This window comes from Triticum dicoccoides, chromosome 5B (assembly GCF_002162155.2).
Source record: "Triticum dicoccoides isolate Atlit2015 ecotype Zavitan chromosome 5B, WEW_v2.0, whole genome shotgun sequence".
In the NCBI taxonomy this organism is placed as follows: Eukaryota; Viridiplantae; Streptophyta; class Magnoliopsida; order Poales; family Poaceae; genus Triticum; species Triticum dicoccoides.
The window spans coordinates 45,468,199-45,481,386 of NC_041389.1; positions in this window are offsets into that span (position 1 = coordinate 45,468,199).

Below are 13,188 nucleotides of genomic sequence, written 5' to 3' on the forward strand. Positions count from 1 at the left end.
ATTTAGAAAAACCTTGTTTTAGTAGATAGTCGAGAGTCGTTATGGTAAGGCACCGTAGGACCAGTGCACCAGAACAGTAATCGCCGCCGATGATGAGAAGCGTATGCTGGAAGACTTGAACATGTAGACAGACAAACATAGACGAACAAAGGTAAAGACTGAACGAATCCCATGGGATCGACCGGAGACACACCTCTCCACACCCTTCGATGACGCTAGACACGCCACCAGGACGAGGGCTAGAGAAAACCTTATTCCATCTTCAGGAGGCGCCGCCGCCTCACCTTCTTGAGCAAGACACAAACCATAAACAATCTTTAAAGCCACCTAAAATTGAAGCCTCCCCTCAGAGCCCACCGCGCCTACATGGCCCTCAAGTCACAGATGGGGTAGATCGGTGCGCCGACAAGAGACGGGAAAACCTATCGCCCCTTCACCTTGCCTTGCAAGTGAAGGGAGCGAAGGGGCATGTATGCGTCAGTAAGTGGCTACTTATTAGGTTAATCAATTAGTTATTCTATGGAATGTTACTCACAGTGCCATTAATTTTCTGGCCCTATTTATAGGAATGAATTGTGTGTTTTTGAATCAAAGGTTTGCTTATGACTCGGGGATTATTGAGAAGAATTTATGAACCAATGACAGATGAGTCCTACTTTGAGGTAATATCATGCATTGTTGATTTTTCGACGATGCTGACGTTGCTAAGCGTTCATATTTTGATGATCGCCTGCATAGCATTTTTGGTGATACAAATTATGGCAACTTGGTTTAGTTATTCTAGTGCCGGTAGCTTCAGCTTTTGGCTCAGATCGGCGGCTGGAACGTGCAGCACGAGACGACGTACGAATCACTACTCCAGCTTCTTCCCATCACATGCATGGAGAAGGCACCCGTGAGGCGTACGTACCAGTGGAATGCTTTTCTTCTTTTGGCGAATGAAAACTAGGGAATTTTATTCAGAGTTCATCACATCCGGAATACAAGCAATATCTAGAAGGATCCCTAGCCACACGTGGCGGCCCACCGGCAGAGACGCAGCTCCTTTTGCAACCGAGTGGGCCTCGAAATTGTTTTCTCTACGCTCAAAACGAAAATTAACTCAAGAGAAAAGATTCATACTAAAGTGCATATCCTGCAAAATAGGCGCATACACTGGTAGTGCTTGTGTACTCATATTTGAGATCAGTTCTAAACAATCAGATGCAATCACCAGATCCTGCACATTCAGATCGCGAGCAAGGGCGAGCGCTTCACTGCACGCGTGCGCCTCCAAACTCGCCGGGTCGAGCAAGCCTTCAAAGACTAGTGCTGATGCTCCAAGAAACTTCCCTGTCTTGTCTCGGCAAATCACAACCGCTGCTCCCTTCTCTCCCAGGGTCGATAGTGTACCATCGCAGTTAAACTTGACCGCTTCACCCTCGGGTGGCAGCCATGCCCGTGCTCTCGGAGCAACATGCACCTGCATCGGTCGCTCCTTTTGGGACTCAACAATATCCAAATCCTCCAAAAAGCGCCTAATGAAACTCATGGTTGACAAAGGGCTCTGAAACACATCTTCATGGATTGCTTTCTGGCACGCCCACCAAATTGCCCACATTGTCACGAGAACCCGAGTAACATCACGTTGGCTTGTTGATTCAAACAGCCAAAACAGCCATAGACGTGCACCCGAGTTCTGGTTTGATATCACATGCTCGAGGAGCTCCTCATCACCCAAAGCCCATACACATCGCGCCATGGAGCAGCTAAACAGTGAATGACGCCAGGTGTCTTCATCTGCTCCGCAAATCGAGCATGCTGGTGAATCTGCCATATTTCTCTCATGTCGCATGAGCCCCGTCGGGATCGAGGTATGTGCTAATCTCCATACAAAGACTCTGATCTTTGAGGGAACCCGTACCTTCCATAGCTGCGACCAAGATTTCCTGTCAGCTGCAATGTTTGAGTGTCCCGGCCGATGATCAAGCCAATCCTCCCTCTGAACTTTGACTGCAGAAATCATACGGTAGGCTGATCGAACCGAAAAAACACCCTTCTTATCATAGTGCCAGGCCCAGAAATCATCCTGCACCCGAGTACTTAGTGGTATATTCTGAATGACTTCAACATCGGGAGCGATGAAGTGTTCCATGAGCAACCGCTTGTTCCATGACCTGGTAGTGGGGTCAATCAGATCGGAGACCAGAACTGGAGGATTGTTCGACCGTGAGCATATTGGCCTGAGTTTGAAATCCCTCGGCATCCAATTGTCGTGCCATATGTTCGTATCTGTCCCGGAGCCAATGCGTTTGATGAGCCCTTGCGCGAGAACTTCTTTTCCCTCTAGAATGGAGCGCCAGACCTGGGACGCACCTGTACCCAAAGTGGCATCCAAAGAATGCCTTGCCGTATATCCATAGCTTTACCGAGTTTTGTTAGTTTTTTTCTTGACGAAACCGTGTTTTGTTAGTTTGAATGAATACAAGATGTGGTGTATAGTTCTATTGGTCCAAATAATATTGGTCCAACTTATATTTTAGAGTGGTCACATATTTTAGAGAAAATGTTCAGCATTTTTATAAAATGATAAGGTATTGTCCAAAAATGTATATCTTCTAAAATAAACAAACTTGGACAAGAAAACAATAAAAGAAACATAAACAAAAACAAATGACAAGAAAAAGAAACAATGGGTATGGCTGAGGCTGCTAGCATGTTCGACCCGTGTGTCTTCCTCTATATAAGAGCAACTCTAGCAGATGTGCTATATGTAGCCGATCGCCATTATAATCACTAGTGTGACGATCAACATATAAAAAGGCGCTCTAACAGATCACCATATATGTCGTGATCGCCATATATTATGGAGCTCGCTTGGAATATGGAAGTTGTGGAGGCCTTGCTCGGAGCTCTGTCCAAACCCAATTGTCATGGCAGAAGTGAAGTTTTATATTTTTCCTCATCACACCGAAGCCGGGATTTGAAGCAGCGCTGCCGCGACATAGAGAATCACCGGCGAGTGGGGAGACATGACCGTCAAGCACCCGACAATTAAATGGCCCACCCGCTTGGTCAAATTCATGTAGTGACCCGTCAGATGTCCACCATGCGACATCATCTCCTTGCTATGGATATTGTGTGAATGCTCATCGGCCGCTCGCCGCTCCCCAACTGCCCCCTTACTAGCTCTGCGGCGGCCCATAAAAGGCGGACGCCGTCCCCTCTCACCCTATACAATCACCTCCCCTACGCCTCCCAATCATGACTTTGAGTCAACGCCGCAGCGGAAGTAGCACCCTCCCATCTTTCGCTCTGAGGAGAAGGACACTAGTAGAAAAACCCCCATTCGTTCCGGTTCGTGAAGGTCATTTGTTCCGAATCCCGAACCGGGACTAAAGGGTCGTTACTAAAGCCATGTCCCTTTAGTCTCGGTTCGCCTAGGAACCGGGACAGATGGGGCTCCACGTGGCCGCTGCCGCTTTCCCAGGCAGGGGGCCTTTTGTCCCGGTTGGTGCCACCAACCGGGACCAAAAGGCTTCCACGCGTCAGCATTTCAGAGGCTGGATTTTTTGTTTTTTTTTCTGAAGGGGGGGTGAGTTTTGGGGGTTTTGTAGGGTTAATTTAGGGTTTCATATATTGTGTTAGCTAGCTAATAGAGAGAAGTGCCCTCTCTTATCTCCGTGCTTGGTCGAGCTACGTATAGAGAGGACTCGACATGCTAACTAGCTAGTAAGCAAATGAAGGAAACTATTAAGTACAGAAGATCGTCATGAACATATACATAAGTGATCGACCTCTTCTTCTCCGAGAGATTGGTCAAACAATAAGTTTTTGCATATCTTACCGACGGTACTGGCTACATATATATATATACAATGTGTAAGATCTCTTACAATACCCTAACATATGAACTCAACTTCCACATGCATGGTGGTATTCTCCGGCTTTATTGATGACGTGGTCAAGAAAGAATCCAGCCAATTCCTCTTGAATTACATGCATGCGATCTTGTGGTAGGAGTTCATTCCGCATCTCCCACATCTAATTTGAATAAGGGGGTCCATATATATATGAATGAAACTCAACAGAAATGATGGTAATAAAATAAACTTGTGAATATTTTTGCTTACGCACTTGATATTGTCTTTTAGAGTAGCCCCGCCTATTCTTGGCCCTCGCGTTGTAGATGAACTCGCAGACGTAGTATCCACAGTAATTATTCCTGGCTTCCTGCCACAAGAACTTTACGAGAAATAGAGGTCAATCAAACTGATAATGAAGCATTATAAATGGCTTTGATGAAAGTAGCTAGAATCAACGGGAGATGGGCAGAACTAGCTAGCTAGTAGTACTTACTTTCGGGTATTTCCATCGCAGATCCCGCGGCAGTCCTGAAGCTTGTGCGGTGAATACTTTCCAAACCCTGCGAGACAAAGAAAACAATTACTTGATATCATGAAATGAACAAAGTTGCCGATATGGTGCGATAATGATCGATCAACTTACTTCTCGAGCATTTTAGACATGTCTGCATAGTCCTCGGGATCTTTTCGTCTCGAGTCTAAAACGTTTACTAGTCCCTGCTCAAGCTTAATCTCTAGGAGAATATAGTGGAACCTGTGCATGCATGCATAACTCATCAATTACATTAATTACTATAACCTCGAGTAATAATTAAGGGAAACCAAATATGCACAAGACAGTAACACTCACTTGAATCTGCATAATATAGTGAGGATAATTATATATACATGAAATGAAAGAGTTGAGCTATATATAGAGACTTAATGACAGAAGTAGTACTTACAAACAATAGCAAGTGACCGTTAATTTATCGAGGGCCTTTAGATTGAAAAACTGGAAGAACTCGTCAAATGGAACAGACAAGTCCTCAAGTCCAACGAGGTCGTGTTGATCCTCTTTAACTTTCAGCATCAAAGTATCGATTTTCTTCCCAGCTGACTGCTTTCTGCAGGTTTCCATGTACCAATCATGGAATCTTTGCATCATCGTTGTTAGAGTAGTTCCATCTTTGACGAGAGTCTTCCCGTACTCATATTTGAATTCGTCCACCTCCATTATATCAAAATGTGCATCATCGTCGTGCATGTAATCTGCAGGATTGGTACCGGGCAAGATCCCCGGATGATTAGCGACGATACCGCTAGACACCTTGAGCGGGGGGCATGATTGGTTCGCTTGTTCGCCGAGCTGGGGAATACTTTCCCACTTCTTCGTTCTTGTAACCTTTTGTCACTGCAAGTACTTCCCGACCGCTTCGCTTCTTTATATGTCTTTTCAATAATGCGCTCATAGTTGGTTTGCAGCGGAGACGGTGGTGGTCGCTGCAGGGCATCAAAAGTGCGCTTCACTTTCATCGGATCTATCTTCTCCTACGGAGGTGGATGTCTCTTAGCTTGTTGCGTTTCGAAGTAGTCCTTCACTTGGGCTTGACAAATATCCTCGTTTTCCTATTCGGTCATCTCGTATGGTAACTTCTCTGAAGTGTTGAGAGATGGACGAAATTTGTATTGCCTCCCGCCTCTGGCTGTACTGCTAGACGCCGGAGCAGGCCGAGCGGCTGCGGTTGTCTTCTTCCGTTGCTTACGAGGCGGAGGAGAAGGACTACGACGCGTCGGAGCAGCCGAAGCGACGGCTGGTCTCTTCCGCCCTTGCCGAGGAGGCGGAGAAGGAGGAGGCTGGCTGGTCGGGCGTGCCAGCGCAGGTGGAGTGTCGCCACACGCCGGAGAAGGAGGCAGAGTGCCCTGATCACTCGCCGGAGGAGTAGGTGGAGGAGGAGGCAGAGTGCCCTGACTCGCTGAAGGAGGAGGCGGAGGCGTCCAGTTTGGAAGGTTGATGAGCTCCTTCCGCCATAGGCATGGAGTCTTCAGAGCAGAACCCAGCTGAATCTCCCCTTCACCGGTAGGGTGGTCAAGCACGAGCTCCTCAAATCCCTCCGTTGTTTCGTCCACCGTCACCCTAGCATATCCTTCTGGAATTGGACGGCAGTGAAAAGTTGCGCCGGGTTCGGGAGGTCGAACAGAGCTGATAGCCGCCTTGACTTTGTAGTTCTGCCATTGCGTCATAAGGTGGCAATGTTGAGACTCCATGATAGCATCCACGGGGTAGCTAGCAGGAGCCGTGAAGACAGGCTCCAGCTGAAGTAGCTCAGTGGAAGCCACGCTGCTTCTCCGCTGAGATGGCAGGGTAGCTTCGGGGGTAGCTTCGGCAGGTCGCTTGCTTCGAACTGCATCTCGTTCCTCTAGCTTCTGTACCCTTGCGTGCAGCTCCTGCAGTTCGCTCTGCTCCACTTTCCTCCTCCTCTCTTGGCATTTGTAACCGCCTGTGTCCGGAAATCCAGCCTTCCACGGAACGGAGCCTGGCATGCCTCGTGTCCGTCTAGGGTGCTCAGGATTTATGAGAGCCATTGTGAGCTCGTCCTTCTCTCTATCTGGAACGAACGTCCCTTCCTGCGCTGCGGCGATATAATGCTGAGGTTTCGGGTATTCGCAGTTGCTCGAGCATCCAAACGCACTTCCCTGTTACAGGGTCCAAGGTTCCGCCAACCCCGAAGAACCAAGTCCGGCAATGGTCTGGCCAGTTCAATGTCTCTGGTTTGAACCCTTTATCAAGCAGGTCGTTCTCAGCCTTGGCCCATAACGGCCGGGCTTTGAGGTAGCCACCTGACCTCGTGTGATGGTGATGCTCCTTCTTCGCAGCATTTATCTTGTTTGTCGCTGACATCTTCTTACTCCTCTCTAATGTCTTGTTGGCCACAAATGCGTCCCATTGATCTCTGAGCTTCTCGTACCGGCCGATGAATTATGTTGTCTTTTCTTTGTCGAGAAACTTTGCTTTCAGGTCATTCTTCCACTTCCTGAATAGATCTGCCATCTTCTTGAGAGCAAAGGACTTGATCAATGGCTCTATAACTGGATTCTCCGGATCCTCCTCTTCCGGTAGGGTGAAATTTACCTTCAACGCTTTCCAAAGATCATGTTTCTGTCTATCTTCGACAAAAGAAACTTGAAACTCTTCATCCTTAGGCTCATTCCATAGCTCGATGCTGATCTGGATCATGTCCCTAACAAGAACCCCACACTGAGCAGTAAATGTGTCCTTGGTCCGGAGGGGTTCAATCGGTTGGCCATCGCGCGCGATTGATGTGATCGTGAACCTTTCATCCGAGCGCAACTTTTTCTTCGGGCCTCGTCTCTTTACCGAAGTTGTGCTCGATCCGGAGGGCTAGAAAAATAGAAGAAAGACGAGAGTTAATATGTGTAGATACCAAAACAATGAATGCATCAATTAGCTAGTCAGCACAGGCTTAATTAATATATATACCTGGCCGGACTCTGTTCGGTCACCAAAGACGTCATCACGGTCTCCTTCTTGCACCAGCATTCGGTCACCGGTCACGGTCTCATCCGTTGTTCGATAACCGTAGCCTGCTTCTTCACCCTCTCCTTCCAGACCATCGGTTTCGTTGAGATACGACATGACATCACCTCCAGCTGCGATTATGTCCCCCAACACCCGTTCTGCTTCCTCGTCTCGGCTGTGCTCCATAGTTTCTGCAAATATTACAACATGGCAATTATTATACAAACATGACAGATGGATATATTAATGGCAAACGTAGACCTAGCAATAGCTAATCACAACAAGGAATTATATTAATTAATGGCCTCGACGCTTCTCTAGGGTTTGGGGTGGCCTCGACGACAACGCTCTTTTAACTTGGTAAAGGAGGGGGTATATCGACAACGACGACATACATACATGGAAAAAATGTTATCGGGGAGGGGGTATATCGACCCTCCCCCCTCATGTTGAATATATGTTGAATTCCCGAGAGAGTTAGGAACCGGAGGGGGACTCCTCCCTCCTCATGTTTGACGAGTTTTTACTCCATCTCTCCCATGAAACATTCATCGAACAAACTTAATACGAGTTTTAACAGAAAACATTCATCGAACAAATTTACAACAGAAAAAATTGACCAAGTTTTCATATATCATCATCATCATCTACTATAAAAAGATTTGACATATTCTTTGCATATGAACGTACAAACATTTGCATATTCGACAATAATATCACCAAAAAAATGTTATCGGGGAGGGGGTATATCGACCCCCCCCCCTCATGTCGAAGTTATTGGGGAGGTGGTATATCGACAACGACATACCCGATAAAAAATAAGAAGAGGAAGAAGAAGAAAAAAAAGAGAAGAAGAAGAAAGGAATAAAGAGAGGAGAAGATCGAAGAAAAAAAAGAAAAAAATGAGAATAAGAAAGGAATAGAGGTGAAGAAGAAGAAAATAGAAATTACTCTATTTTTTTCTTCTTCTCTTCTTTTCCTCTTCTTATTTATTTCTCCTTTTCTTCTCCTTCTCCCTCTTCTTATTATTTTCCTTTTTCTTTTTCTTCCTTCCTCCTTCCTAGATAAAACTTTTCTAAAATGTAACTTTTGCATATATAAAAGTTTTTCTTCTTCTTCCTTCTTCCTTCTCTTCCTTCTTCCTAAATATATAAAACTTTTCTAAAAATGAAACTAACCTAAAATACACTAAATCAGAGAACATACATAGATGAAATTTTTCTAAAAATCTAACTTTTGCATATACGAACATATATACACAGAGAACATACATACATATATACATTTTTCATATATATGAAGAAAAATCTGGAAAAAAATAGGACATATAATCATATATACACACATACATATAATCACACATATACATATAATCTAAAAAAACATCATATATATGAAAAAAATGAGAGGAAGGCCGGCCGGACCGAGTGGCGGCGGAGTGTGGTCGGGGCGACGGCGACGGGGTCGGGGCAGGGGCGGCGCGCGCGATGACGGCGACGGTGTCGGGGCAGGGGCGGCGCGCGCGGCGAAGGCGACAGTGTCGGGCAGGGGCGACACGGTGATGGCGTTGGGAGACAGCTTCGGCGACGAGGGCGTCGGGGCAGTGCTCAGGGAGGCGATGGCGTGGCACGGGGCGGAGCTTGGGGCAGGTTAGGGGCGCGGGTGACGGCGACGACGACCTTGGGGCGGTGACGGCGTCGAGGAGCAGCAGCAGCCTCGGGGCGTTCGATCGAGAGAAAAATGGCGGATGGGGGGGATTCCTAAGTGTTGGCTTATTTAACAACCACCTATGGTTCCGGTTCGTGGCACCAACCGGGACCAATACCCCCTTTAGTCCCGGTTGGTGCCACCAACCGGGACTAAAGGGGGAGCATTGGTCCCGTTGGTGCGTCGAACCGGGACCAATGCTACCCTTTAGTCCTGCTTGGTGGCACCAACCGGGACCAAAGCCCTGGTGTTGCCCATGTCGCGGCCAAGTCCCACCTCGCTAGTTGAGAGGGGCTCGGAGTGGTTTATAAACTCCACTGTCGCTGCCCTATCGAGCTCCTCTCCAATGCAGGCTTACGGGCCTAATCTCTGTCACGCTGTGCCTGTGGGCTTGAATCCTGGCCCATGGTTGGGTTTCTAGTCGTATTCAGGTCGTGTTGGCCCATTAGGTGGCACTTTTTTTTTAATTTTTTTGTTTTATTTTTTGCTTTATTTATTTTATTTTGTTTCTACTTAGAGCAAAATACGTACTAGTTTTTCAATGATTCTTTTTTACTTTTAGGTAATAAAAATTATAAACTTTCTGTTAGTACCATTTGTTTTCTAATTTGAATAGTTTAAATTTGAATTTTTGGCAATTTGTGTGAATCACTAGTATTTGAATAGTTTTACTATAAAAATTGATTTTTCAGGGATTCTTTTTCCTGCTATTTATCATTATTATGTTTTATCATTAAAGACCACCATTTGGTCTCGGTTCAGGCCACTAACCGGGACCAATGATGATGGGCCAGGAGCGAGGCCCGTTGGTCCCGGTTCGTCCCATCAACCGAGACCAAAGGAGCAAGACGAATCGGGACCAATGCCTCCACGAGGCCCGCTAGGTCCCCTGGCCTCACGAACCGGGACCAATGGGCATGTGATCAAAACACATGTGTGCATGTACTGCTTGCTTTTCAGTGGTACAGAGAAGAAACAAAAGAATTTGTGCGGACGTACGTTTGCCCGTGGAATGCTGAACCATTTTGGACTCAAAAGTCTTGGTAAAGACAAAGTGATTGCACGTTTACTCCAACGGTCGTCGACTAGCTACAACACATGCATGCATGTCTATCACCTATGCTCCAATTAAATTAAGCACTACATATTCCACACACTGCTTAGACAAATGTTCCATCAGTGTACAAGACAGTTTTCTTGCTTTCAAATCACATACAGCGAGTGGTGAATTAAAACGTTTCATATTAGTTTACGGAGAGAGTACATAGTTATCTTGGTCGTCACAATGTGCCCCTACTAAACACTAATGCATCCATGAGTGTCTATTATTGTACGTCTTTTCATAAATATAGTAATGCGGCAATGAAGGCTTGCGCATTTCGGATTGGTCTGTACTGTATTATATAAATGGAAAACTTAAATATATAGTTTGTCCGGGCACTTTGTGCGACCCATGTGAGCATGTCAATGGCTTGCCATGCAAGGTTACTTAAACTGGCAAAATGAGAAGAGAGTTGCAGGACAACTAAGAATTTAAGATTCTTTGAAAATTATAGAGAATAATTTGTTGCGGACAGAAGCGATGCTCTGCTTAACTGGTGTAGGGTTTTTAGGGTATATGCCAACGCCTCTATGTCCCCCCTACCAACCAACTGACGCCGCGCGAATATTGGCGCCCCTGTCCCGTTGCTACAATTTCCTCTCCGAAGATCTTCAGGTTCCTTGGTGTTAGAAGGGAGAGAGGAATTTGGTGGAATAATTCGTTGTATTGCTTGAGCCTCGTGGGCGTATATATAGGAGTACAAAGACCAACTTGGAGTACAAGACAAGGCAAGACCGAATCCTAGTCTATCATATACTTCCTAATTATCAATATACTCAACATCCCTCGCAGTCACAATGGTAGCGACGTAGACGGTGAGACTTGACGAGGTTGCTCAAGCAGGCGGTAGCCCTTTGCGCCGTTCGTCGATGTAGCCGAGAGCGTGTGTGGTGGAGCCATGGTCGAGGTAGCCGTGCGAAGAATGCCGCGGTCGATATCGAGTCGGGGTGGCCGGTGTCGAGGAAGTCGCCGTGGAGCCGCGGGCGCAAGGGGGCGCCGAGTTAGCATGGGCGCAGTGGTCGAAGTAGTGGTGCGCCGGAGAGAAGATGTTGTTGACGACGCGTCGCGGCGGGTTTGCCAAGCCCGGGGACACATCGTAGCGAAGGCACGCACCGGTGTTGCCAGCACCGGGCATGCATAGACGGACGAAGACGAAGTTGACGAAGCGCCAACCAGGCTTGCCAGGCCCGGGGACACGTCGTGGATGAAGGCACGCATCAGTGTTGCTAGCACCGGGCATGCGTAGACGAGGGACCTGCACGAGCTGTACGCCATGTCGGAGAAATCGGAGGGGCCAGCAGAGAAGAACTCAACGACGATTGCGGCATCCATCGGCGCGGGGCCGATGTCACCAACGGTGGTCGGAGTAGACGAAGTGGTCGGGGGAGATGACGGCGACGCTGGCGATGGGCTGGTGCTTGGACGAAGACGAAGGAGGTGGACGGGCGGCTGCGGCGGCTACCACTAGTGCAGAACCGGGCAATAGCACCGATTCGTAAGGCCCTTTAGTGCCGGTTCCGTAACCGGCACTAAAGTGTGGTCACTAAAGCCCCCCTCCCCTTTAGTACCGGTTCAGCACGAACAGGTGCTAAAGGGCAACCACGTGGCACGAGCCAGCTCCGGGCGCCTGGAGCCCTTTAGTACCGGTTGGTAAGACCAACCGGTACTATAAGGTTTGGGGGTTTTTCGTTTTATGATTTCTTTTTCATTTAATTTTGTGTTTCCATTTTAATTCTTTTTCGTTTGTTGGTATTTTACGATACTACACATTGTAAACGATGCATATATATATATATATATATATATATATATATATATATATATAGAATTTCTAGTAGAACCAATCATCGAGTTCAACATGATTGTCATGATATTATAAGCATTCATATATAACACCACAAAAGCAAATCACTTAAGTTCAGAACGAAGAACACGGACATGAAAGGACAAGTACTAATTAAGAGCAGCATGAAGAACTAGCTAAATCACTCCTGCTAGCTACTCTCTCTCTCTCTGGTAAAATAGCATAGAACATGTATAGCTCTCCTGATTGATCATACTGGAGCATGCCGATGAACCTGTCTCCTAATCGCGGGCTACGCTTCTCATTGTTGCCCCCTAGTACTTCTCTGTGATCATTAACAATTTTCCTCAAATCTTTCACTATTAAGCATTCATCGCTTCTAGAAATCCTGAATGCATTCATGTGCAATGCAGGATATCTTGGCCGTAAGCTAACAATTGACATCTGACCTTTAGTCTCGATCCCCTGAGGCACAACTGTCATCGGGAGTCCCTGTTGAAGAACATCATATAGTACTTAATTAATATACTTAGCAGTGAAAGTTTAGCAAAAAAATATGTATGCAAAATATGCACTGAGGACAAATAGTAAATATCTTACCATCATTCCTAAATAGATGTGACCGTAGTTTAATACCATCACTATTGGTCGCACGTTTTGAGTACTAACATTTGTAAGTGCAGGAAAAAATTTTGTCTTGACAGTATGAAGATCCTCAAGCCATGAAACATAATGACTTATCTCCTCGCAGTTTAGTTCAGCTCCGGGACAGTAGAAGGTCCTGTCTACGAAGCGCCGGACATGTTTGGTTGAATGGAGATAAGCTGTCAATAGAAATTAGTTGTCAGTTATTTTTGAAATAAGCAATATCAAAGACAAAATTATATTTGAGAAGAACTCACATAATGATAGAACTAGAGGCGTTTGCACATCGACCCATATGTCTCTATTACCTTCAATATCATCTTCTGGACGAATATCAAAGGTGCTAACCATACCAGGCTCAAATGCATAAGCCTTGCATAGTGCTTGCCAAGTTTTGCATTAAAAATAGGTGTACGTGTGTGCATTGTATACTTTGACGTTGAAAGTATAACCATCATGCTCAGTTTTCAGGTAAGCTCTTTTTACCTCCATAGTTTCCATATCTTTGAAACCTATCTTATCCAAGACAAAAATTCTTGCATGACAGGGGATGCGCTAGTAGAAT